The sequence below is a fragment of the Chinchilla lanigera genome, unplaced genomic scaffold (genome assembly GCF_000276665.1).
Source record: "Chinchilla lanigera isolate Chin_1 unplaced genomic scaffold, ChiLan1.0 scaffold00007, whole genome shotgun sequence".
NCBI lineage: Eukaryota > Metazoa > Chordata > Mammalia > Rodentia > Chinchillidae > Chinchilla > Chinchilla lanigera.
This window is the reverse complement of record NW_004955408.1, coordinates 17,465,271-17,488,726: the sequence shown is the minus strand read 5'-3', so window position 1 is coordinate 17,488,726 and position 23,456 is coordinate 17,465,271.

The window sequence follows — 23,456 nt, the reverse complement described above, 5'->3', positions numbered from 1 at the left end:
GACCTTGCGCTTGCCAGGCAGGCGCTTTTGCCGCTGAGCTAAATCCCCAGCCCCTTTATCTGAGAACTGTGTGTTCATCTCAGATGCCCATTTTTGAATTGGGTCTTTGAATTTGGGTGAGGGGGGCTGATGTTTTTTAATTTTTTATATGTTCTAGATAGGAGTCCTTCGTCCAAGGGACAGTTGGCTAGAATTTTTTCTCACTTTGTGTGTTTTCTTTTTACTTTGCTGGTGATTTCTTTACATGTGCAAAAACTTTTCAGTAAGATGAGATCCCAGTTGTTGATTCTTTGAAGCAAAGTGAAATAAATCTGACCTGAAGGTGTAAATACCATATTTTCTCACTAGTGTAAGAACCTAAAAGTGAATAAAATCTAGGAGGTGCATCAGACATTGTGAAAGGAAAAGAAACTGCTCGAAAGAAAGAATAACTGGGATGAGGGAAAAGAGGAAATAAGGGGAAAAATATGTATATACGTATACATAGGATAACTAACATAGTTGTACTACTGACTTGTATTGCTCTATTGAAAGGAACAGTTAATGTTTAAGTATATGATCAATCTTACATGTCTATATTTGTTTATCTGAGTATCTAAATTGAAGATATCAATATGTAATACAACAACCATTGTTAATTTCCTATCACCTTATCTGAGATTCTGTATTGCTTGTATTGTTTTTGTGTTGTTTTCTAAATGTATGAGTGTTTGTTAAGATATTTTTGGTCTTTTATCTTTAAAATTAGAAAAAAATATGTGCTCTGCCACATCTACATGCAAAATACTGCAGAGAGACTCAAAGAGTTTAAAAGTTAAGGGACTAGATTTTATGCACATAAAGTACTTTAAGAACCATCTAAACAATGTTCATTGAAGTACTGGCAATGAGAGGACCACTGAAAGAGTAAAATCCCCTGGAATAACGGATATCTAAGAAGGCTTTGTGGAGAAGGAGGACTCTAATTAATCTAAATAGTGATCAGTGAAATTAAATCAGCAAGTAGAAAGAAAGGAAGAATGCATTCTAGATGGGGAAATCACCCAACAACAAGTAATTCATATTGCCTTGTGAGGGGCAAAGATTGGCCAAAATAGATAATAATAGACATATCTAACTTTATTTTGGAGGAAGAGCTTAACTATGAAAGATTATAGAGTATATTAACTTGATTTTGTTTAGAACAAGTACTGTAGTTTTAACACTTTACACATAATAACAACAATAAAAATACCACTAGGTGGGTTGTTTTAACCTCTCATGCAATCTAAATACTAAATCTAGAAAACAAAGAAACCAATATATACCCATTTTAAATATGAGGAAAATGAGGCTTAAACTAAATGAAAGCAGAGGAAACAATCATCAGAAAAGCAAGGATTAGCACCTAAGCTTGTTGGCTCTTAACCAATAGGGCTTTTCATTGCCTCACCATAATTTTATACAATGTAAAATCTTGGTCTCCAGAAATATTTAAACAGAAATAAAATCTGTTGCATTGAGTTTACTTAAAAATATAAATAAAAGAATAAAGATGTTCTGTAATATTGCAGGGAAGTAACAGGAAGACTAAAAGAAATGGGCAGAATGATTCACTAATCAGTGGGTACTGAGATCAAGGAGCTGCTCGTGTGTGCTGTCGTTCTTTGTAAGTCAGATCATAGACTCTGGATCTTATCCAGATGCTAATGCAGGAGACACTGGACAGCATCACCAAGTGATAGAATTAGATGTGTTTTCAGAGCATGTTTTGGTTGTAGTGAGAGGAATGGTGAGGTGAAGATGGCGGTGGGAATACCAGTTAGCCAGCTACAGAGGGAATCCTCATGAGAGGTAATACTGGCTGGACTAAGAAGGTAGAAATACTACCCCTTGGAGATCGAGTCAGGTGATATGTAGGATGTGGCTTGAACAATTGGAGAATGGTTGTTCTACTTACAGAGTTTAGGATCAAGAAATAATAGGGAAATGATAAACTCAGATTAGGACTTGTTAGAAGCGCTTTTGTGGTATTCAAATGGCATTGTCTAATGGTTAGAGATATTGATCTGATACTGAGAAGTGAGACTTAGCCTGGACGTCAAGATTTTTGATTAATTATAGCCATGGGAATTTAAAAAAAGATTACCAAAGATGAATAGGCAGAGTAAGAAAGAAAGGGTCATTAAGACAGAACTCTGAAAAATCCAACCTTTCAATCATTAAGGAAGAAGAAAATGCAGAAGGGATAAGAGGAACAATTCCAGAGAGGAGAAGCCACATGAGGGTTCAGTAGTTGAAAAAATAATCATGGTTATAAAATGCCCATGGGGCTCCAGCTGGATGAAGGGGCCAGGCAACCACTGTATCAGCATCTGACTACCAGGTATGCCTCATTAAAAAAAGAAAAAAAGAGGCAAAATTTTATTGGATAGAGGGATTGATTTAAAAAAACAAGGAAGTAGACCCTGTGTGTGTAGATTCTTGATTTTCAAAGGCCAGGGATGATGGCCCATCAAGCTTTCATAAATTAGAGGTGAAATCCCAGAAAACTGAATTTATTTACTGAATTTAAATATATAAAATAAATTATTGCACTCAAACATTTTCTAATTTCATTGAAGCTGTAGAGGTGTTGCATTTTATAAAAGTATCATGATAGAAGATAAAAGTAGTTCTTTCAAATATCATTCCTAGCTAAATCTATATACTTGTTGGGTATTCCTAAAATCATGACCCGTTACTGCTAGGTAACTCTCAAATGCTAGATTCAAAAGGCACAGGTGTTCAGAAGAATGTTTCAGCAGGCCCTGAGGGGTAGAGAGGAGGTAGAATAAAGGAAATAATACTCCTCTGGCACAAGCATTTGCTTCTTCCTAAGCTAAAGTGCAGTTCTAAAGGGTCAGGAGAGAGGCATTTGCATTTCATCTTTGGCAGTTTCATTATGTTGTCAATTATTATAGTGCAATGTTCTAATAGCAGTTTCATCATGCATTCAAATTGGAGAGAGGAATCATTTAGCCGCCACAACAAATTGAGCTCAGCAGGCCTCGTTTCGGGAACTTCTGCAGTGTCAAGTGGTCAGTCCTTCAGTTTTAATTTCTAGATATATGAGATGCAAATTGCATGATCTTTTCTCCTCTGATAGTCAAAGCAAATGGCTCCAATTACATTCTAACATACCCTTAACTGGAAGGTAAATAACATTATCAGCTTGGGATGTGGTAGGATGAATCACAAAGAAAAGATTAATTATCTTGTAAAGGTATTGTATTATCTTAATTGTTCACATCACTCAAGCTTTTCTAATTAGAAAAGTAAATACCAGCTCAGACTGGTTTTGCCCTTGCACAATATAAAAAAGGCTAAATATTTGCATGAATTATACCTTTCAAATGCTACTTAAACTTGATAAGGCCAACAATCAGTTGATAATGTTTTCCCTAAATTAGGTTCCTCAAAAACTGCAGTTCTTTTATAAAACATGAAAAAATAATCTCTTAAATAATACAAATGTTTCAATGTGCTGAGGGTACAAGCAAGCCTAAAAAACCACACCCCTATAGCGCACTACTGTTTAGTGGTTTCCAAAATCTAAAAGGCTTTTCTCTATCAAACCTATTCCATGGGTTCCTTTTAGAGAAGTGATTTATCTTAAAACTCAATGGAGATTACATAAAATCCCCTGGCTTTCCTCCTTCAAGCAGAAGCTGTCATTTCTTGTACAGAACATTTCCCATTCCATCTTCCTGATTAATGCTTTGTCTCTGGATAAATTTAGTTCTCCTAAACAATCAGAATTGGATCCTGCCTCCCAGAATTCTATCTCACTTGCAAGAAGTTTATCAGACTCTCCCATGAGTCCCACCGAGAGCCATGTCCTAGGCTGGCCTATGTGATACATGGAAAATCTTTCTACCTTGATTCTTTCCTTGCTAAAGTACCCAGTGCCTATTAGGTATTCATAAATACTTACCGCGGAATTATTTGCTTGTATTGGTTTCTGGTCTTCACTTTAAAGCCGTGTGGTCCACAGTTTGAAGATCAAAGATTTTGGAGCCATACAGATCTGCATGTGAATTTGACTGGGTCCCAATGAATTCTATAATGTTATATAGCAGAATTTTTCTTCTCTGAACCGCTTTCCTGAAATAAGAAAAACATTACTAACTTTTTTCAGATGCTGAATGACATTATATGTTTTAGCTCAGTGCGAGGCATGTAAGTGCTCTGTCTTTACTGGTTATACTGTCTTGGGTGCATAACCTAGAAACACTTAAACAGTTTGAAAGCATCTCTGCAGTCAGAATTGGAAACAAAAAGTCCTTGTCATTTAAAATGGTCATTTGAACTTGTCCACATACTACATGTGTCTCCCCTTTTGCGTCTTCAAAGTGGGATGATTTTGGAGGCCTGACGGGCTGTAACACAGTTTCCGAAGCTGGTTTGCCACCTCACTGAGCTGCAGCACTTCACTTAGGGCTGTTCTCTTTTTGACAGGAAGGCTTGAGGGAGATGATGACCCTAAATGCCATGAGGATTGTCCACCCGGGCACAGGGGAAGAAGAGAGTGAGTTTGTGTGCACTCATGAAGAGCAGATTTTGAGCATGTGAAACTCCATTTATGAATTCAGTTAATGCACCCTTGGGTCTGAGCACAATGTACTGTGGAAAGGAAGAGGGGTTAGTTCACCCAGAGCTTGGTTTGTGAAACCGATTACTCAGTCTCATTTACGTTTACATTAGCAGGACCTCTTTTACCGTGAAGGTGTCGTGTGCGATCACAGCTGACATGTGTGACTTTATAGGCATAGTCTGTGTTCTCCAGCCCACTGAAATGGAAGCAAAACACAATAGATGGCCTTTGTCTCACCAATCCTATTCCTGTAATGTAGCCAAGAGTTTCTCCACTGAATTTCTGCCTCCAATCACTTCCTTTTTAATGCTAAAGCTTCTATCCAGCGAAAGCCATTTGATGTCCTATCTCATATCCTACCCCATCCTTCACAAGATTAAATAATTTGAATACTTTAAAAATTAGACACATACCTATTCAGACATTTGGTTATTTCTAGCTTTGTGTTCAAGGTTTACTTTAAAGTAAGGTCTAAAATGTGTGAGGTTGATGCTGATGATATGGACTTTGTGGCCTGAACCATCACCTTACTTCTCTGAACTTTAGTTTACTCCTAAGTAAATGCATGTCATAATAATGTATATATTGTAAGATATGAACACCAAATAAAATAATCTGTGAAATCCTTTGTTTTTTTGGTTTTTCTCCAGTACCGGGAACCGAACTCACGACCTTGTGCTTGCCAGGCAGGCGCTTTGCCGCTGAGCTAAATCCCCAGCCCCGAAACCCTTTGTTTTAATTCCTTAACCTGTCTGCCACATATGGGCGGGCCCAATACTTTTATGTGTCCCATTCTGGGGAGGACAGTTCCAGAGACTTCTGTTGCTTGAAACAATGCCCTCCAAAGAAAGCAAACACATCAGACTTCCCAAGCTTGCATTGGTTTCCTAAATTTTCCCTCTTAGCTCCAATCTAAGAGTAGAGTGAGTAAAGTGAGTTGGAAAAACAGATGGTGGTTTAATACCCTGTACTGACTTCAACCAGGGGAGCCGAAGAAACAATAGCTGATCTGTACCAGGCGTATTTCTAATTTTTAGGTTCAGGTTCACACTTATATAAGTTGTATTTTGTCTTCATACCTTCATTCTTCACCTGACTTTTGAACACCTCTCCCCTTCTTCCTAGTGGTAGAGAAACATGTTTCAAAAACCAAAATATCATTTACTTCATCTGCCTGTTTTTCTATACTACGATGCAATTACCATGAGATGCTACCCTCTTCTCAGGTTAATAAAGAACAGAATATGCTTAGTGCAGCTCTGAAATGACTGCCTAATTCTTCTTAATTAGATTTCTATTGTGTTCATGGGGACAACTACCCTTACAGTTAAAAGCATGCAAACCATTGCAAAGTGCTATCTCTGTTCTCTTTGTGTTTGGCATCTTCCCATCCTGCGTACAGCTGATACAATTTCTCCTAAAATTATTATGTTAACTTCTGCAGAGTCTATCTGTGGGTTTTTATGCCTCATTCCTCTGTACAGTTCTTGTTCATCCCATCAGTATTTCTCACTCAACATCTAACAGAATGACAGACATCCAGTACATTTTCATCCATATATGTATGTATATAGTATTATGTATTCGGTGCTGGGGGGAACCCAGGTCCTGTGTATACTAAGCAAGTGCTCTGCCACCGAGCCACATCCAGGTCTCGGTAGACTTATAGTAAGAGATGGATAGTGACACCATTTTGTCTCAGACACCTTCAAAAGTGTTGTTATTACCATAGTGAGTAATGTGCAGTTCTTGTTCATGGAGAATTCAGCTTCTGTTTCAGTTTGTTCTTTACATTGTGTTTTCACTGAGGACAGTGACTTTTTCCTAAGAACCCTATATTTTATTTTCCAGTGTCCTTTGGATGCATTGGCAAGTAGATAAGAGTTCCTGGTTAATACTGTTGCGAGATGTTCATAATCAATGAAGAGACAACCCGTGGTAAAATATTCCAGAAGTTCATCCGGTGTCCTCTCCTTAGCCTACAAAAGGTTGAATATTACTTAGAAAACCAGGAAGCAATCCCTAATATACACTAACTCTAGAAAATATGGTGCTCAAATAGCCGTTCTTATTCTTGTGTAGAGGTCAACCTTTATCTACCTTTCCATATGAAGAGAGCTGTATCTTGAAATAAATATTCAAGCACAATATGGTCAAATTGCTTGTACGTGAAATAGTCTTTAAGGCTAGAAAATGAGCATTTTCCCAGACAAGGCAAATGGAACTTTGCCTGGAAAAGTAAAAGCAAATTGTTTTATTCATCTCATCAGACTGAAATCTCCTTGGGAGGAAGGGTTATGTCTGTCTTCCCCGTTCCTTCAACCTCATTGCCTTACACAATGCCTGACACAGAATCTATGCTCAATAAATATTTAATGAAAGAATAAATTCATTTTGCTACCAACTTCCCACCTGGGAAAAACCAGGTAAGTAGCAAGTAAATTTAAAAGCAGTAGGAAATTGATTCGTGAGATTAAAAAAGGCTGTTCTGAACACAATGGAGAATATAAGGCTAACTGCAAAATACAAATTAATCCATATGGTCACATTTCCATAAATCCAGATTTGTTGTTTGTCTCCAACCGATGGTAATTATTTTCCAAGTTTAGAGGTATTAAGTAATGAACAGGAAGAACTGAACTGCTGACTTTGTGAGATTTCATAAACTTGCACGACTCACTCTGCCTTAGTTCTTTAAGTTAATGAAATCTTGTTCAAAACCATCCACCAACCCTTCATTCAAATGTCACTTTCCTGATTGCTTTTGTTATGTACCATTGAGTCATAGAGATTTCACGGCTGACTCATGCAGTGGCAAGGTGATAAATCATAACCACCCAATAACCTCAGAGAAATTACAAATGATAGAAGGCATTTCAGAGGACTGCCTGTGAGAAGGTAGGCATTTATTTTTGCTTTGTACCAACTTCTAAATAGTCCACCCTCAGTGGAAGTTGTCAGAAAAGTGAGAAGTTATTGCTATCCAGGTACATAAGACTTGTTAAAAGTAGGTCAGTTAGCTCCTCTGTTGCTCTAGAAAATTAAAATAAGTTAAGAAGCATAAATTCAAAGTGAAAGCAAAAACAAAAAGTTTAGGGCTTTGGTGAATAAAATTAAGTAGTGCAAATATTTCATATATTTTTCTTAGAAAAATATAAGTAAAGAAAAAATAAAGAAACCTTTGTTTCCATGAATAAAGATATACTTAACCATCACTTAAGATTCAGTTTATCTTAGTGTCATATTATTGTAGTCTGAGAATTGTGCATAATTCTGAAACAACATTCAAGCAACAGCAACTATTAGACACAAAAACAAACAACTTTTAAATGCCTAGTTAAGACTATTAACTCACTGTATATCTAATGGGCACTTGTACACATTTCATAGTTTTTAAGCCTATAATGATACTCTTTCATCTAGAACCTCTAAAATTGTATTGGATTAACACTGATTTAAGGCAAATGGTGTCTCCTTTCATGCAAAATTAGTCAAGATCACACGAAATTCCACATTTTGATTTAACTTGATATTTTAAATGCTTCAAAGCACATACACTATAAAAAGACAAGGCAATTTCAACGGGTATACAAAGTAGATATTTATGCTTTTTCCTTCATTCCAGAGAACTGGATCTGTGTGTATTTCAAAACAATACTCAACCTAGCTAATCACTGATGTTTTAAGTTGGCTTTTCTAAAGTGTGTTTTGTTTCTAACAAAGTTTTAAAAGTGTAAAAAATGTATAAAGTGGCATGTCACTCACCAGAAATTACGTGCATTGTGCAATTTCACATCTAAAAACGATGAGAAGGTGAAGCAAAATTAGTGTTTGAGACACCATCCACACCACTTCACCCTCTGACTGCCAGAGAAGGAAGAAGAGTCAAGTTATTTACCAACTAAGAATATATAATTAAAACCATCTGAAGCTTTTACAGTAACAAAACATTATTTTCTGGTGGACTCCTAGACAAACACAGGCATATATGATTTTCCATTCTCTTCAGAATTGTGCCAAATAAGAAAAGCTGAGAAGGCATCTTCTTCAAAATTCTGAAGTAAAACTAGCCTTTAAGCAGGCACTTTTGGTGCACTCTGCATTAAAGTGTTTTAATAGCATCCATTTATCATTTTAACAGCAAGCATTTACTAAAAGGTGTAGGACCAGGTGCAAAGAAGAAAGCACATAATGTATCCTGAGGCTTAGCTTTTCGAAAGACAATGTGAAGTCATGTCAAAAATGGGAAATGCTATCCTCTTTCCTTTATTTGCTTTAAGCATGTGATTTAAATCTTCACTCAATGGAGACAAAACTTTTCATCAGAGAAACATCAATTGTATTTGTATAAGGCGATGATTGAAATGAGACCCAATCACTTCAGGTTAATTTCATGTTACATTGGAAACTTTTTGACTGCTGACCATGACACCATAGGAAATGTGGTAATGGTAATAATAGATTTTTTTAAAAGAAAAATCAGCTACTTTGTTTCCACATACATTATCTGATGGAGTTCTCCTAAAAAGGTAGACTTTCTCTCTGGATGACATAGATGACTTGCAGAATGCTGAACAAACTTATTGCCTATATAACATATGGAATATATTCACAATTTTTATAGTTTAGTATGCAAAATAATTTTTAAAAAGTGATGTAAATCTGTGCTTCCTTAAGAAATAGTAAAGAGATCATTCCAATGATAAACTTCAGCAAAAGTTTTCAACAATTTCTTCCCCCCCCCACTTCATACTAAGGGTCCTGTGTGCCATTTATCATTGACTTCTTATACTGCAACTGGTCCTGCATTCATAAATAATCTGTCTCCTGTTACACAGAAACACACACACACACATACACACTCAAAACATGATGTTTATATGCTATCAGCATTCTTCTACCTTTGACCCATGAAAGCTTTTTCTTCTAGTTTTTGCAGTATTTGTATTCTGGTAGATAGTTTAGACTCATGTTAACACTCAACAGGTATATGACAGAGGTGGCCCATCTGTACCTTAAAAAGAGAGAACGTCATATTTGGGATATGAGTTTGACAGTGGTCCAGAAAGTTTATGAAAATGGTGAAAGAACAAATGGTTAATAACATACAGAATTGAAGGAAGTAAAACCATAAGGTGTTTGAGTCTAGGACAGTGCATCAATATCCAATTTGGTGATTATGTGTAGGAAAATGAAACTACAAATAATGTGTGACTGCAGAGTTGTTGCCAATCAAGAACGTCAGAAATGGAATTTCCATACCTCCTATGGTCATAATACAATTTGGATTCCCACTTACTGATTCCAAAATTTAATGAAGTACCTAAGACAGTGTAGCTACACTAGAGATTGTGAATTTTTCTTTCAGGGCTAGATAATATACATTTTAAATATGTGAACCAGACTTTTATTGTACTTATTCATCTCTGCCATTGTAATAGGAAAAGAACAATGACTGCACTTTCATAAATGAGTGCAGCTGTGTTTCAATAAAACTTTATTATGAAGGAAACACTGCCAAGTGCTGCCTGAGGTTATGCTCATCAGTGTTTGGGTTTATGTGTTTTCTTTCTACTGTCTCGTGACTTAGATCCTCTACAGCAGTACAAAGCAGTGTTTGAGCAGCTCCCCCTTATCTTTCCTTCTGAAGAGTCAGGTGCATATAGGAGGATCAAATATTATCATGGAATAGCTTATATTTGTCCTCACTTTCACAACTGGAGGAATCTGAGGCTAGTGTGGTGAAATTGCTCCTAGATTCTCTGCATGGCTCATACTTCTATCTAAGGCTCATATTCTTCCTTTTTGAGGTGTGAAATTTATTTTTAGACATGTCTACAATGTCTTGTTGAGTTTTCAGCATTTCTCTAACTGTGGATACCCTATCTGATCGTCCCTTAGTTCAGCTCTGGCATTAGGTTAGCTAATTTCTACAAAGGAGGTAATATGAAATATCACTCAGTGTTAAACATAGGAGTATTATTTCCTTATCAAGATGAGACTCTTAAGACTGAAGTTGCTTTAATATACAGTGAAATACATTCCTAATTATATACTGTATATGTCACATTAGGTACTAGACAACATAGCTCAGGAAAAGAATACAAAACCAATTATACACCCTGAGCCTTTTTATCTTTTTGTAAATAATTCTCAAAAATATCTCTCCCTTTTTTATCAATTCATAAATAATTCTCAAAAACTCTTTATCCTTTTTCTATCACATTTCTGTTTCTGTAACTGGCATAATGTAACCATGAATGCTTGGGGCATTTTCCCATCTATGTCCTATGCTGGCAGGCCCAGTCTGCATTGCCTCCAGAAACGAGAAGCTGTTATTACAGTCTCTGACTCGGCACTGAAGAGAAATTTAGTGATTTTTTTCATGCTTTTGGAATAATAAGAAGCACACATTCCTTCTTCTGCCCTTGGTCCAGTCCTGTCCTGATCTTTGTCACTAAGATCTCAACTCACAAAACTTTTCTCTCATGAAATGTCAACAGCAGAAGAAAAGGCAACATAAAAAATAATACAGATAGTAATTTATTTTATTCTACAGTCTCAATGTATGGTATTAAGAATGGAATTGTTATAGAAGGAATCAGGTAGAGGAGATGGGAGATATTAACAACATACTATAAATCTAGTTGTCTCAGAGTTGTGGATTCATAAGATAAAAAGAAATATAAGTTCCTCCTAAACACTAAACTCAAATATATAATTCACACATCCACATGCAGCCACTCCTTCTTGGAAAAAAGTCAAAATGCATATATTGGGACAGCTGAGGGTCCAGAAATTTAAAACCACACAAAAGATTTCTTCCATATTCCACTTATATACTCAGATAAACAGACGTGCCCCTCTCCGCAGTCCATGTTTTTAAACACAAATAAGAAAGCTGCCAGACAAGGACACAGACCCAGACTAAAAAGCCATTTCCCAGCAAGTGACGCAGCAATCTCTACTTTGACTTTGACTTCAGCTCCACAGCTGTGGTGAAACACACATTCTGGCTGTGGGAAACAAATTGTTCCCCGGTGAGAAGTAAATTATCTGTCTTGGCAAAAAAAAAAAAATGTGGAAAAGGAAAATTCCACCTGCTTTTCTCTAGGCAAGATATTTTTGTTCAAATATCTCTACACCACCTAGTCAAGTAGTTACCCGCATGCCCAATCTATATCCTACTTCTGGAAATGATTTCAATTTTGCATTCTGCATCTACATATGCACAATTATATGTAGAAACACACAAGGAACCTAAAGACCTTGTATTTTCTAATTCATTAAAAGAGAGAATTTCAGAAAACTTCAAGCAAGGGTTCCATGATGTCCTGTATGATCCATTCACTCGTGGATTCACACATTCATTTCTTCTTTTAGTTAACAAATGAGTCCCAAGTTCCTAGGTTGTGCCAGGCACTATTTTAAGCTCTTGGGTTCTAGCAGTGACATACAAGGTCAGTGTTCTTGCTCTCACTCCAAAAAACAGCAAACAAACAGGTAAACAATTAGTGAGTAAGACTTACACATTCTTATTCATTCATACTTAGCAACACGTATGGTATCTGAGAAAACATTATTACAAGGTCATTCAGTACTAAAAGAGACAAGGGAGAGGACATCATAGCTTCTGCCCTACTCACAATTTTATGGGATGGCAAGCATTCAAGCCACTTAATATAATATAAAACATATTTTTTTAAAATTCTACAATAAAGATATGAGAGAATTGTTAGCAGGACACTAATGAAAGCATTTATGGAGAAGTTTTGAAAAAGATGTTGGTGATGATTAATACTCCATGCCCATCTTACTTCATGCTAGGCAGTATGGAAATACTTCATACCTTTACAGAGGCAAATTCATTTAATCTTTGCAACATTTGGAGACAAGTATTTTCCTGTACTGACATTGAGGCATGAAGATTGTAAGTCACTCAGTGTCACAGACATAGTATGTGAAGCAGTTACAATTCAAACCCCTGAAAATGGATCCAGAGTCCGTGCTTTTAAAACCTGCTCAAGATGACCTCCCATGGTCAAGAACGTTTAGCAGGTAAGGAATAAGAAACCAGCATAACCAAAGACACAAAGTTTGGAAGGAGGAAGAATAATGTACAGAAGGAGGAAGAGTTTGACAGATTGGGTGGATAATCGCAAACAAAGCAGATGTGGTAAGATTGGAGACTGGGAAAATGAAATGCATTATGGGAATCTGGAGTGTCATCTATCTGTGTTTTTTTCTTTAGGTGGACAAGAGTGAGTCACTAAAAGTGTATAAAGATATAAATACAATACCACTGTTAATAAGAGTTTTATATAGCTCAAAGTGCTGTGCCTGCTACTTTTGCCAGGAAATAGATAGATATATCTCCTAATCCTCACACAAGGTAAAAATATTATCACAATTTTGGAGATAAGAAACACAAGGCTCACTGATGATCTGAAGGAAGACTGGGATTTGAACCTCCGTAATTTGAACCGCTGCATGCCTTCCGTTATTTTCTCTGACTCTAAAGTTGTATCTCTGTTCAGCAGGTGATAAGAAGGCAGAGAAGCTGTAAGCAAAGAGAGTGACACACTGTCTATTAGTTCATATTATATCATTTTTGGAGTTTTAAATATTCAGTTTTACATACTAACCTGTCCCTTTACACTATTTCTTTAATTAAGTTGTAATGTCTTTTCAATGCCTCAGAATGATTACAATTACCAGGACTTTGAGGTCCTGTGAATCTGTAACTTCATTCATAATTTTTCTTCCTAATGCTCATTATTTCAGTGGTCACTCTTGACAAGTCTGTGCACTAAGGAATATTAGTGGCAGAGTGATAGACACAGACTTTCTCACTGTGGAATATATGCCTAGAGAGAAAGACAGTAAAGATAATGATGAAAGTGGGTAGTTCAGGAAAAGAGAAGGTGCAGTGGTCCTTCTGAGCACGATCATCTAACCTGGTTTAAATTTAGGTTTTAAAAATGGGAAAGAAAAGGAAGGTATGGGGAGAGCAAAATGTTTTCTCCAAAATGAGGATTTAACAAGAACATTCGCTAAAAATGTCAGCTGTCTATTAAGCATCATCTAGTGAGAGGTGAGACGTTTCCGCAAAAGGGTAAAATAGAATGGATCACAGAGTTGTCTTGCAGCCACCTTGAGTAATTTTGTTGAGGATCGGGATATTATAAGGACCTTACTGCTCCACAGCCCTGGGCTGCACAGGGTAATGAAAAGTTTCCAGGTTCGTTTCCACGCTTCCAAGGTGAAGTTAAAGCAGTGTGGGAGGTCCCCCTGTTCTTCTTTTTGCTTCCTCTTTTGAAGATCTAGATTCCTAGTCAAAGTGCCTGCACCACACGCTGGTAACACTTGGTGCAAATAATTCAGGAAAAGAATGGAAAATTTGGTTTTTATCCACCCAGCCCAAGGGGATACCAGGAAATCGATCAGTACTTCCAGGACCACCTGGATTTACTATCATTTCTGCAAGAAACAACATAATAGAAGTCCAAGTAGTGCGAGTGAGAAAAAAAATTAATGAATTATCAGAAAAAAAGCCAGATATTACATCACAACTTTGGGCCCCATTGTAATGAATACAGTCAAGACCACAAAATGTAGCATTTATACAGAGGGGGGAATATGATTTGATGGAAAAATGACCTTATTTTTCTTGAAGCCTTTAATGTATGCCATCTGATTTGTGTTGGGATGAAACTTAATTGGTAGGAAATGTCATCAACACTCATATTTCTAGAGTTTTATATAGAATTCTACAACTGAATAAAGTTCATGAGCACATATATATTCACTCTTCCCTGAAGAACATTTTTTTACTTTGCAAGGGCTTTTGCTTTCTTTTCTGTTGAAAGGTTGTTAGGCGTCTTTTGTTGGGCCTGTCAGCTGACCTCTAATTATCCCCAATTCTGACTTTTTTTACATGCTTCCGACACATTTAGAATAGTACTGCTTGAATATCAGTTACATTTCAAAGCTCTGCAAAGGGACATTCTGGAAAAAAAAGATTTAAGTCATAAATGAGCTATATTCAATAGTAGAGTAACAACAATATTTACAAATTTTATTCTATAGTATAAAAAATTTCATTTAATAAAGGTATTTTATTACTGAGCACCCATTATGTACCATGTACACTGAGATATAAAAATATGATCCTATTTATTTTATAGAACAAATGAATACAATAAAGCCACTGTTTCTACTAGATTAAGAAAATGAATATTAGGTTAACTAGCCCATTGAAAGGCATCATTAGCAAAAAATAAAACTTGTAATTCAGTGTCTAACTTCAGTACTAAGCCACTCTGGTTCTTATGTATGTGTGTGTGTATTCTGTGTAGGGTATATTTTTTAAAAAGAGTATATTGAGTGTGTGTGTTCCCGTTCTTTGGTTATACGGGCCATCCTAAAATGAGTAATTTAAAGGAATTGTAACATTTATTTTACTCAAAATTCTATAGCTTGGACAAGATTTATTGATAATAGCTCAGTTCTGGTTTACATCTAAAATGTTTCTCAAAAGTGTCCTATTTGGAGGTACAGCCTGGAAGGAAGGGGCAGATGACTGGGGTTTTATTCTCTTCCCTGCCTCCTCCCTTTCTTCTCTCTTTCCTCCTGGCTACATGACCTGAGCAGCTGTCCTCTTCCAGGCCTTTTTACTTCTACCGTGCTGTGTTTTGCCTTGGAGCTGCTCAACAGCATAGGAGAAGTGGAACCCATCGAAACTTTGAGCCAAAATAAACCTTTCTTCTCTTACGTGGTGGGTGTCAGGTATTTTGTCTCAGCCACAAGAAAGCTGACTAGTACAATTTGTTTCTGTCTACCGCCTGGTATGGTTTGAAAGTGGGAGGAAGGAATCACTTCATGGTCTATTCAGTCCTATTTCTGGCAAGTGTCTGTGGATGGGGTCCTTAACTGGAGCTGGCAGCAGAAACAACCACGTATGGCTTCTCCATGTGTCCTGGGGCTCCTCACAATATGACTGCTGAGTTTCAGGGTCAGGGATAGAAGAGCAGATACGCTGGATAACATTTTATAGTGTCGTGTGTGTGTAACATGTAGAGAATATATGAATATATAGAATAAATAAATATATGGAATGGAATTCTCCAGTATATTTTAGTTCATGTGAGAGTATCGATGATCCTCCCACATTTAAGGAGAAGAAAATTAGACTCCTCATCTTGATGGTGGAGTCACAAGGCTCTAGAAGAGCACATACAGCACTATCTTTGTCTATTTTTAAATGCAATCATCCTGAATACACAACTCATATCCATATATATCAGTGACCACGTACTCTCATATACTGCATATACATGTACTCAACAATACTTGGTTCTAGTGTGTGACTAGTACCAAAAACAACAACCACTAAAAAAAATGTTTTGACTGGAAAAGATCACAAGGCATGAGGCAATCAATACCAACAAGTTCCAGCTTGTACATCAAGAACCAAGTAAATGAGCAGTGCCAGTGCAAAATTTTCATGTCAAAATGCATTGAGTACCACATTCAATGGGTTTCAAAACAGCTGAGTACCAAGGCATGAGTAGGAATATGTGAATAGACCACTTCTCCAGAGATCACAGACTCTAATAAGGAAAACCAGTTTATCAGAAAATTTAGATTCCAGGGGGCTGGGGATTTAGCTCAGCGGCAAAGTGCCTGCCTGGCAAGCGCAAGGTCGTGAGTTCGGTTCCCGGTACCGGAGAAAAATCAAAAAAAAAAAAAGAAAAAAAGAAAAAAAAAGAAAATTTAGATTCCAACTATCATTAATTTTCATGCTTAAGAATCACTTTTTCTTATATTCACTTTTTCCTGGTCCATTGGATCTCAGGATATCTATTTCAGGGTATCTATTTCAGAGGCACTTGTATTTTGAGTATGCTTCCTGTATACTATATATACTATAGGCGAGCTATTTCAGGAATATGAGACAAAAAGAAGTAACCTGAAGGGGCAGAAGGGACAAGAAGACTTAGGCTATGGTGCTAGATGTGGTTCAGACTCTTAACTCCGGCACTTACTAGCTAAACAACCATGATCAGTTTATTTAGCATCTTTGTGTTTTAGTTGCCTTATCCAGAAAGTAAAGATAGTTTTGCATTTCCCATAAAATTATGAAGGTAAAAGAAATAGCACCTAAGAACCACTTGGTATAATGGCTAGTACAGAAATGTGCTATAGAAAATTGCACCAAATAGAAATACTTTTTATGGCTTGTAAGATTTTCATGATTTGTTCCTGTGAACCTTCCTGGGTTCATCTTGTATCTCACTCCAATAAGTCCACTTAGAATCATGACGAACTCCAAACTCTGTGACTATGTTTTCACTTTACATTTTTCTTGGCCTCAAAGCTATCTTATTTTTTTTATTTTTTTTTGGGGGGTGGTTTCCGGTACCGGGAATGGAACTCACGACCTGGTGCTTGCTAGGCAGGCGCTGTGCCTCTGAGCTAAATCCCCAGCTCCCCACGAAGCTATTGTATGGGTTCTTCTGAAAAATCCTTGCCTCCAAGTATTGAATGGTTAATTCCTTCCCATGATTCAGGTAATTTAACTCATCTCACTGGGGAGGCCTTTTCACGATCCACCTCTTGCCCAATGGATCCTTGTTCCTCTCAATAATTCTTTATCATATTATTATATTTATAATCTTCCTAACAATTCCTCCAGCTCAAAATTATCTTTATTATGGATTTACTCCCTTTTTAATTATACAGCTCCCCCACAAGATTAGGAGGTGCATAAAAACAGATAAGAGCTGTGTCCTCCTCTGTCTTGTTCCAGGCCCCCAAACAGAGCTGGTTAATTTTAAGCCCTAACTCTATCTATATTTGATGGATGAATAAACATGAACACATATGTATTTATGTGTGTCTAATGAGGATAAAGTAAAAGGGAGTGCAAAATGGAAAAATTGAAAGGAAGCAGCACATCAAACTGCATTTCTGTGGGACAGATTAGACTGTGACACTACTCGCTGTCCCTCCTGGTGGGGAGGTCACAGGGAGGCAACAAGGTGGCTGCTCTTTGTTACCCACGGGGCATGTACCGGAGACACGTTTACCCCACGCTGCAGTGAAACCAGGTCACCTTTCTCTTTACCTTGATGCTCCCTATTCCATCCCTCAGGTTTTAAGAATGCGTAAACTAGGGATTATCTCTCTTCTTTGCACTTCAGGTCTTCTGGGTTTAACTCTGGGTATCTGGCTAGATGCCTTTTTATCGAGAAAATTTGCCTGCCTTTTCCAGGGAACGTTTCAAAAATCTCAAAAAAAAATGCATGAACATGCAAATCATTCCTCCAAAACAATTCTAAAAATTATCCATACTTGCATAAAGATAAATGATGAATCCATTGGATTATTTTTGCTTTTTTGTCATCTATACTAGAGCTATTTGGCAACTGAATATTCATCAGTATATCAGTGAATTTATGTGTCTGTGTATGGTGCTTCTAATTACCACATACAGTGAGGTGTGGGGAATCTTCTGTATGACATTCTCTGGTGGAGGTTGAAAATCAGTGTCTGTCCTCTGAAATATGTGGTCTGCTGTATATATATATGTGAAAAAGAAGTTGTTACTTTGGAACTGTGGGATGGAACATGACTTTATCTTCAGCACAGATATTCCGGGTCTGGAACATTCAGCACGGTGCCATTAGAGACTTCATATCCAAAGACTCCTGGGGTGTTGTCTGACTGTTTTGTTTAATTAATAGATCTCTTGGCAACTCTAGAAGCAAAGGAGCCTGAGGACTAAACCGCATGTGCAGTGCCAATCACTTCTTCACCTCAAACCTGTATGGTCCTCCCATGCAGTCTTGGACAGGTCAGCAGACCTGCATACACCATAGTTTCCCCTGTCTTAATTAAAGAATCTTGGTTTCATAAAGGACCCAACCTAATGAACCATAAGGAAGTTGTTTGCTTTCTGCAACCTTATTTTTAATATTCTGATTACTCTCTTTTTCTTTATAATCATCATGAATTCAGGTAGTAATAATTCTGGGATTAGAGCTGCATAATGATATTCTCACAATAGTTTAATGGCACTAAACACTTTGCATTTTTCATCATTCATGTTCAATCAATCAACCTCAAATTTTGTATTAAGAAATTCCATAACAGCTTTTACATTTCAAATTAAACAAAAAGATCATGAAACAGAATTTTGCTCTTCCGTGTTTATCAGCTATTCACTTTTGTTCCATTAGCCTACACTTGGAGAACCAAGAGGATGAACATAAAATGCTAAACAGGGTGCCTTCTTCATCAGCTAAAAGAGCACCTTTGTTCATGTTCTGTTGATTTACAAGGTGATCAATGGCAAGCAATATCCCCAAGCTCCATGGCTAGCTTTGCAAAATATCACCGTCAGCTATTAAGAGAGAGGGGAAATCAAAATGTTTCACTAAGTGATGGCTGATGGCCGCCTGTTTTCCAGCGGTGGAAAATGATTTCCTAGTGTCCTTGGGAGAATAACAGCACTTCTCTCTCTATACTATCAACCCACTGGAAAACATTTCCACTCCTGTGGCTTTTCTCAAAGGAAGAGACTTCCTGTTCACTTACTTTAGTTCCCTTGTGACATAAAGTCATTTCATCTATAGAAGACAGATGACTTCAACCCTCAATCTTGAGCTTGAATTGCAATACAAACCAAATTAGATAAAATAAATCAATAATATGCTTGCAGGCCAAATTCACTTAAGGAACATTTACAGTACAATTGCCCACTTTGTCCATATACTTTAATCCATTAACACTCTACATTTGGCACCTGAATAAATATGTTACCCCAGCTGAATATAAATGAACCCTGAGGATTCCATCATTATTTTGTGTCCAGTGAAAGGTTAGTAAATTTTCATTTCTTTAAAAAATGATTTTTAAGTGAAGTAAAGAGCTTTGCAATCACAAACCTGAGTTATTTGATTGGTTACTGAAATATCTTGGTAGTCTTCATAGATGACTTAGAATTTTATACCACTGTAATCATATGGACCACTGCATTCATGCCTCTTAGAATACAAGCTTCCGGACTGACAGCCTAATATATTTGCATTCAGATTCTACCTTGGAAAGCAAACAGTAGGTAAGGAACAACTAACACACATGTGAAATTATGATAGTGAAAACTTGGGTATTGTGTTCACAAAAGTAATAGGACACACACATATGACTGTGGTTGGTATAACTAAAAGGTCTTGGTTATACTAGTCTGCTGCAGTTTTATGTACACAAGTGAACTAGTCCTTCCAGTGGCCAAACTACCAAGGGAACAGAGTATGTTACACTGAAAAAAGCTATATAGATGAGACTTCATTCAATCATTGGTTTGAACTTTGGAGGGACTACCAAACAAATTCTTCCAACCAGTATCAAAGCCATAATAGTGTCAAAAATTTGCTCTTAAATGGAAAGGGGTGACATTGAAAAAAGAGTTTGAAAGGTGTAGGTAAGAGAATAGTAGGCAGTTGTGGGGCATGTTAGGCACAAGTCTGTAGGACTATGGCAGCAAAATGAGTGACAAGATTAGTGATGGTATTCTCACTGGTCATACATTTTAGGGTTCTGAACTAGCTTTTGTTTGGGACTTTTTCCCCTTCTTATCGTATGTCATGGCAGACTAGTGAGTTTTCCATTACATGGCACAGGGGCAAAGACAGATGTTATAATTAGGAACCCTAGATTCAAGACTTGACATTGATACTTACTTTCTAAGTGACCATGGTAAAGTCATTTAAACTTTATTGTGCCTTTTTGTAAAACAGGCATAATAAAAAACTTAATTCTTAAAGGTTTACAATGACGATTAAAGGAGAGAGACAAGCTTTGAGACACAAAGGAAAGAAGAAAGAATGAACATTTACACCAAGTACACCTGCTCGCCACTGCCCTCAAGCTCATTGATCTGGAATGGCAGGGAGGTGGGGGACTTGCATCGCTAGCTCTCAAATGTGAATTGAATAAATTAAATTAGATGGTCCTAATTTATGAGTTGTTCATATTGTTCCCCCTTCTCCCTATACTGATGATCTTAATATGTGAAGATATGTAGTTCTGCTTATAATGAGCAGAGAACATGCTCCTAGTATTTCATCTGGTGCTTTGTATAAAACAAAAGACCGTTACTATCCCAACAAGAAAAACTCCCTGTGTTAGACTTAAGCCAACATTATGTTGAAGTCCAAAATATTACCTTCTAAGAGATTTTTAATGGTTACTTTTTGATTACATCTAGTTTCCATCATATGTGATGACATAGAAGCCTCATCCAAATAAAACAACTGTGTCCTCTAGCCAAAATGTACCGCTGACATTTACTACCAAAGTACAAAGCTGGAATGCCCTGGGGATTTAAGTAACTCAGGGATGACTAAATACATTGCAGAACCTGTGGAAAATAGGTCTGTATTGAACTGGGCCTTAAGGTTCTCCAATATTTGAGACTAAATCATTGATTCATTAAAAAATGTATTCCAGGATAATTCATAAGACTTCTCCAGCAAATTATGTGGATAGATAGGGAAAAAGAGAGAGAGAGAGAGAGAGAGAGAGAGAGAGAGAGAGAGAGAGAGAGCAAATATTCTGCTACAACCTGAGTCACATAAAGAACAATTTATAAAATGAGCATTTTAACAGACAAAGCGAAATGTTTTCACTGGTTAAAAAATGCTACAAAATGTTGGCAACAATAGTTTGCATCCAGATAGTCAAGTCTAATTGTTTGTGAATGCAAAGTAATTGAGTCCTCATTTTAAGAGCTTTAAGAAAACCAAGCAATATAACATGAGGTTTTATGACATTAAAAACAAATAATTTGTACTGCGTTATTATGTTTAAAGAAACACCCATCCACCAACCCATTAGGTTTCATTAGAGATAGACAAATTGAGCTGTTAAATGTTTTGTTTTGCTTCTGCTTTGAACGTCACAAAAGATAAACCTCATTTCTCTGGAACAGTTCCTACTCTATTTCCTTAGAATAAGCTTTCAGGATATGCATTAGAATAAAACCACACTTGTCAACATGACACTGCTAATTACATGTTGCTGTTAATTGTATCAATCAACCCTCAATGGCATTTACAGTACTGTCACCACCTCTACAATCAAAAGCAATGTCCAAGCACTTTGAAAATGAGACTAATTGACAGACATATAAATTTATACTATTAGTGAAATTTCTGCTGTCAGGAAACAAAAAAAGGGATTCATAATAACTTGGATTAGAACAAATAGAAACATATCATAAGAAAAATAAATTTAAATGACTGTACAGAATTTTAAAATGATTCCCTCTTTCAGCATTTTTGTGTCCTATTGCTCATAAAACATTGAAGTAATGAAGAACTAAGCCAAGAAACAAGTTATGGATCACACACCTCATGTAATCAAACTCCAGCCGATACAGCAAGAATGAAATGTCAGCTCTAACTACCTTACTGAGTTCCCCAAAATTGCAACCCACAAGGTAGTCACATTCATGTGGTCATGCCCATAGCCCAAGGGGAATAACTTAGGTAGTAAAGGATAGCCACTAGAGACAAAATTAAATGCCAGGTATTCTAACTTTAAAACACATAGTCATTTGAGCATAGCATGGTGATTAACTGTCTCCATCTGCCTGTCACTCACCTGGTTGGAGCTCTGAAAGTCCTGCATCCTGGAAGACTGCCCAGTCCTGGACAACTGAAAAGTTCATCACTCCTCCATATAATCTGAGCTTCTCTGTACTGCTGATTTACTTACCTGCATGTACCTTTGACTAAACTAAAAACAGCAATGACGCTCTGACTTTACTGTGCATAAGGATCACCTGGAAAGCTTGTTGAAACACAGTGGCCTGGGCCCCATTCCTAGAAATTCTGATCCTGCAGACTGAACTGGAGCCAATGAATTTGCATTTCTTAAAGCTCACAGATGATACTGATGCTGCTGTACCAAGTGCCATGTTATAAGGTGGCTGGAAGCTTCCAGTACATTTTCCATTTACCAATTTCTCTCCCTACATCCTGAGTTTCATTGTCAGGGGTGCTTAGGCATGAGCAGATTATATGAATTTCTTTGAAGAAAAGAATAGTTCACCTTGGCATAAATGGTAATGCTACAACTAATGGAAAATTTATTCAACAATCTAGTTATTTATACAACGTTAAAATATATGAATATTTTATTTACATAGATTTCACCAGTTACTCCAATTTTACAACCCTGCTAAAACACTAATTCTTTAGAGGAACTAGTGAAAATAATAATCCAGACATAAGCTTTGTCCATACCCACGATTTTATTGCAACTGTAAAGCTAGGAGAGCCACCAAGGTATTTATAAGGGAAACAAGAGCTAAATTTTCTTAGCAGGTCTCTGATTCTCTGACATCAACCGGGTCATTTTTGACACTAACTGTTCAGAGTCAGGGGACATCCCACAGGTTAAGGATTGAAATCCAGAAGAATGTCCCAATCTCACATCCATCGGACTAAATTGTTGTAAATTTTGAAGTCTTCACAACACCCTCCTCAAATTCTATATTTCCTACAATGGTTCATAAAATTCATAAAAACACTATTTGGATGTACTGATTTATTTAAAGGATGCAACTCAGGGACAGGTAAATGGACCAGAGGAACAGGGCAAGGTGTAGGGGGGGTCAGGAGCAGAGCCTGCCTGACCCTCCCTTCTACCTATACTCCTAGAACATCTGGGTGTACCCAAGCTCTGAAGGTCCTGAAATCTGTCATTTAGAGAGTCCCATAGACACTTCATTGTAGAAGAATGACTGATTACATTACTGACCATTTGTAAG